The following is a 5,920-nucleotide window of genomic DNA, read 5'->3' on the forward strand; positions in this document are numbered from 1 at the left end:
AAGTATGTTGCTAGCAACATTGCCAGAGATTGGTTGACAGGTGTGCACACAGACAGGCACACACGTAATGTCATACACGGTCATCACCACTGGTCTGGTCTGGAACCTAAAAGACAAAAGCAAACAAGTTTAACAGTTATACCAAAACAATACAAGGAACGTCTGTAATTGTACAATTGTTCAATACAACTCATTTATTTAAGTGAAGTTACATTACATTAGGCTGACACATTTTTAACCTAACGACTAACATGGTAAACAGTTTAAGCTTTTTAAACAATTCTCTCAACAATTCTAGGACAATAATAAAAAAAAAGGTAGAGTATAATACAATAGTTGCACCATCAAGCTACTGGTAGTTAAATACTAGCCTATAATGTTAAATTGCAAACGAAGCAGAATTCTGTGTTTTATTGTTTTAAGTTTAAGGATAGTTGATAGCTAATCATATTCTTTTAAATATAAAATGTAAACAGCTTAGAAAACTTTGCAGGCAATGGGTTTGTTGTTGCTGTTGATAATCATATGAGTAAGGACGGATCATTCTGATACTAAGTATCTTGATAACCAACTGCTATAACTCGAACAGCTTGCTAGGTCTGTCAGCCACATTTTTTCCTACAGATTACGATATATATATATATATATATATATATATATATATACTTTTTTTTGATCCCGTGAGGGAAATTTGGTCTCTGCATTTAACCCAATCGGTGAATTAGTGAAACACAAACAGCACACAGTGAACACACAGTGAGGTGAAGCACACACTAATCCCGGCGCAGTGAGCTGCCTGCTTCAACGGCGGCGCTCGGGGAGCAGTGAGGGGTTAGGTGCCTTGCTCAAGGGCACTTCAGCCGCAGCCCACTGGTCGGGGCTCGAACTGGCAACCCTCCGGTTACAAGTCCAGAGTGCTAACCAGTGGGCCACGGCTGCCCCTACAACTGGAATATACTACAACTGGAAAGCTTGATTCAAGTGCCAGGCTACACTTAAATTTATAGACCAGAACAATGCAGAAATTAGTAGGCCAAGTAAACATACTAGTGTAGCCTATGTTGACAACACAAACATTATAGCTCAACTTCTGTAGTGTTTTAACAAGACTTTAGTCGTATGGTCCATTTCAGTAGCCTAGCCTATTCATGGCCTTCATAAGGTCCCTTTCCACAGGAGAATCAACAGCGTAGAATGAAACCGTAGCCTGGCCTATTGGATACACAAACACGCAGTGTACAACGTTACAAATTTGGTAAAATAAAAACAGGAGCATATTTGTTAGCTTTAACTAAAATGTGAACGGTAGAAGCTATAACGTTATAACTCTGGTTTACCTTAACGTTCTAGTTAAAACGCTGCTGGTTAGTAGCCTAGGCCTAATGAACAAATGTAACATGCCTATGTGTTATGTTTGATTGATAGCTAACCGGTCAATGTAAAGTTGACGACATATTAACGTTGATTAACAGTGGGTTTCCTTACATATCAACTTAGCAAGGTGCTAACGTTAACTATTTCACTAAAACGTTACATAACGTTACAACGTTAGTTTTGCTATTCGTGACCATTTCATACATATAGGCCTATAACGTAAATGTTACATAATGTTTGACGACATAAATGACTCAAATACCAAAAACCGGAACACTTACCTTGTCTGTAATTAGAGAAATGTGCCTCTGAAGGAGAGTTTTACGAGCAAATAAAGTGACCACGGCACGGCAAGCGAAGACGTTCAGAAGATTCACAGCTCCAGTGGTAGATCGCGTTCAGCTGTTTATTGCTTTCAGCTGCAGTCACGTCATAATGCAATTAAGTTGCCGACACGGCGGTCAATGTTAACTCTGAGAATTTCTTGCTCTTTTATCGTAAATATCTCAAAGTATAAAGTTCACAAATATGAAAAGACATAGGACAAATCTCCGTTACAAGACCTTTGTAGGAGTGTTTGAATGACGTCAAACGGTTCAGTGGTTTTAGAGCCTTTAAACGTCAAATTCGGTAGGAAGAAGAATAATATTAAGAAGAACAGTGATAATAGTCCATTGCATTTACATTCAATGCAATAATAACTAGAAAAGCATTTTCTGAAGAAAATACAATGCATGAAAATGCAAAAAATATGTAAAATATCATACAGAGTAAAAACAAACTATATTGGTTGCTAGGTAGATGAGGTTTAATATAATTAGAATGACTGAACAGTTAAATAGGTGGATAGTTTAAATGGTTAAATTATTTGCTAGGTAGATGAGGTTTAATATAGGTGGATAGTTTAAATGGTAAAATTATTTTTCAGTTTTTTAAAAATGTTAATAATGTTAATGCTGCTAACTATGTGACTTAGCTAACTTAGCTAATGATTTATAGCAGTTATGCTAATATTAAGAATGCTAACATGCTAACCATGTGACTTAGCTAACTTAACTATTAATTTTTAGTAGTTATGCTAACTATGTAAACCATGTTACTTAGCTAACTTAGCTAATGTTTTTGAATAGTTGTCAAAAATTATAACTATGCTAACAATGCTAACTAACATGCTAACAATTTTAACTATGCTAACCATGTGCCTTAGCTAACTTAACTTATCATTTTTTAAGTTATGCTAACTAGCATGCTAACAATGTTAAAATGCTAACTATGTTAACCATGTGACTTAACTACTAAAAATTATTAGCTAAGTTAACTATGCTAACTAGCATGCTAACATGTTAACTATGTGACTTAGCTAACCATTTTTAACAGTTAGGCTAACTATGCTAACTAACATGCTAACAATGTTAACCATGTTACTTAACTAACCTAACTAATCATTTCTAGCAGTTATGCTAACTATGCTAACCATGTTACTTAGTTAACTTAGCTAATCATTTTTAGCAGTTTTGCTAAAAATGCTAGCAATATTAACCATTTTAACCTACTAACTATGCTAACCATGCTAACAGTGGGTAGGAGTCATAGTTGATGACAAGTAACAGTTACAATGGCTGAACAGTTAAAAAGTTCAGTAGTTTAAAGGGTTAAAGGGGACATATGCAAATTTCACTTTTTGCATCCTTTTGTACCTCCATTTGGGTCTCTACAGCTCCTAATGCGTTTTCTGTGAGTCAGTTGAACGATTTTTGTGTCAGGAATCATAGGCTTCTATGAGCCATTTGAATGGCTCCCTTATACTGACGTCAAAATAAGGGAATTTGCATAGAACCACCCTGGCGCCACCCCTCACCTCTCAACCCCCACATAGCCCCACCCACTCGATTAGTTGAAGATCCTCCATTAGTTTACTGGTTTAACAAGCACGGACACCGAGTGCAATGGCTACAAGCAAGAGCAAGTCACACATGAAGTGTTGTGTTGTTGGCTGCACAGAACACAAATCCTTGCACTTTCTCCCAGCCAAAGAGAACAGAAGAACCGAGTGGCTCCATTTCATTTTCGATGGCCATGTTCCAGCAACAGTCGGTAAAAATCTTGTGTGTGCGAACCACTTCAAGGCAGACTGCTTTGAAAACCTAGGACAGTACACTGAGGGATTAGCCATCAAACTTCGTTTGACAGAGGGATCTGTACCTACTGTCCGTGGCAAGTCACAAGATGAGACATGTAAGTATTTTCAAATAGGCTAATGACTTTTGTGTTTCTATCGCAGTTACGCATTAACTAACGTAAGGTTGTTTGTGTTTTGTCATTTAGCACAAGCTAACGCAAACATTACGGCTAACGTTAGCCCTGCATCTGCAGACATCCCAAGTCTCCCGGAAGTTCCGGGAGTCTCCCGTATATTGATAGCGGCTCCCTGACGCCCGCAAATTAGATAAAATCTCCCGGAATCTAGAGTGAGCGATCAAGAGCGAGCATTCGAGACCGCGTGTGCATCTGAGTGTAGCGCGCACACGACGGGAGAGAGGGAGGGGGGGGGGGGGTGCGTGTGTGCCTGAGCACATCCAAGAGAGAGAGAGAGAGCATCCTGATTGGCCTGTTTCGCTAAATCAACCAATCAGTTTTCAGTGTAGGCGGGCTTTAATTGATCTCTTTTCTCCCGAACTTAATTAATCAGTTCAGTGTATGAATAAGAGCGTCGCAGCAGAGTCAGTGCCTCAAAAAAAACGAAAATGTAGGCTACCCTTGTCTCATAAGAGTAAAAAATAATGATAGGCCTAGTCTTGCACGCTGCCCTGTTTGTAACAGTGACTTTAGCATTGCCCATGCCAGGTGAAATGATTGCAAAAGACATGTTGAGGTGAGTTTAAGTGCCAATTAATGTGCATATTATTCAGGCCTATAGCCTAGATGGCTAGTTGCCAAGGCTACATGAAAACACCAAACTACCAAAATCTAAATATTTTCTATCTATAGGCCTTCCTTATGTGGTATAGGCCGACTGACTAGGCTCGGTCGTGATACCTCCCTGAAATGACTTTTTGCAGGTTGGGATGTCTGCATCTGTTTGGAGTGAGCATTTTCTCCATTCCAAATTGCAAATGCAGCACACAGCCGATCGAGTCATATTTGACAATCCCAGTCAATAATATCTGAAAGTAATGATTGTTAAAATGTTGTCTAGACGCTAGACCTCCATTAAATATTGTCATGTTATCCACAATTGAGGCGACCAACAGCTAAAAGCCCTTAGTATAAGCTAATGTTAGCTTGTAGCCTCACTTTATAACGTTATCCAGTGTTTGCACATTTCCCCTATAGCGCTCTTTCATTTAAGCTGCAAGGGTTTGTCACAATTTGTAGTCGTTTTGTCCTTACTGATGAGGAGTTAGATACGGTCATGTTATCTACAATGAAAGTGGCCAGTAAGCTCTTAGTCTAGGTTAATGTTTGCTGTTGTAAATTAAGAGAGATATAGTACTGACAGTGCAAGAAGTTGTAGCCTCAGTTTTTAGCTCAAAGTAAACTTGCATATTATGTGCATGCCATTATTTTCATGTTTGGTTTTCTCTTTACTGCGCATAACTACCTGGCTGCTCTGCATTACAATGAGGATGCTGCACGAGACCAGGCCACCTTATCCTCTGGGGACCCTCTCTACGGGATGCATTTCCCAAAGTACAGGAAGGGAGAGTGCAGGGTGAAACCCATCAAAACAGAGACAACATTCCGTAAGTTACATACTTTTTTATTTATCAACAATAAAATATCTGTTCATTTTGCCTGCTATTGCACTATGGTGTCTTGTCTACAATGAACAAAACAATAAATGAATGTACAATGAAATACTTTACAAACTATGTACATAGTTACGAAGTGTGAAATATTGCACAGGGTATGTGGAAGACTTGATGGGCTTCATCATGGGCGAGGTCTTTGTGGACCAAGAAGCATACAGGGAGGAACTCCTGAAAAATAAGCATACCTCCGGACCTTTCCTCAGAGTTTGAGCACCCAGAGAAGGAGGAGGTGATCGCCAACTATTTATCTCGCTTCAATCCAAGGGAGGCAGTTTGAAGCCCACATATTGTCCTTGGCTGTCCGGAAACTCCCGACGAACACGCAGGACCACACGACTGGAAGGAGACCCTTATTCTGCATCCAAGGAATCCCCAACACCAACTGACAAAGCTCCTGTAGGCAAGCTATCTAACGACTAAAAAAAAAACCATTGCAGTAGTTAGCAGGTTACATAATCTGTCAGTTCTGTCAAAAGTGCAAAGTGCAATTGCCATATTGCATGTCATGTTTTATTTCCGTTTTGTGTAATAAATATATTGTAATGTCTTAAATGTGTCATGAGTGTATGTTTGATACCTGCTGAATTTGCAGACAATAGCCATACATAACAAGAAAGAAAACAACAATTGGGGCATGTGTTAGTGTGTAAGGCCATTAGTGACTATGAACATTAGTAAGACTAACATCTGCTTTTGCTGATAAAAACAGTAGCCTGTCACTTTTCATAAACACT

This window comes from Alosa pseudoharengus, unplaced genomic scaffold (genome assembly GCF_046254945.1).
Source record: "Alosa pseudoharengus isolate Yale_2024_CS ecotype anadromous, Long Island Sound unplaced genomic scaffold, YU_APseudo_1.1 YU_APseudo_1.1_scf_7, whole genome shotgun sequence".
NCBI classification, from domain to species: domain Eukaryota; kingdom Metazoa; phylum Chordata; class Actinopteri; order Clupeiformes; family Clupeidae; genus Alosa; species Alosa pseudoharengus.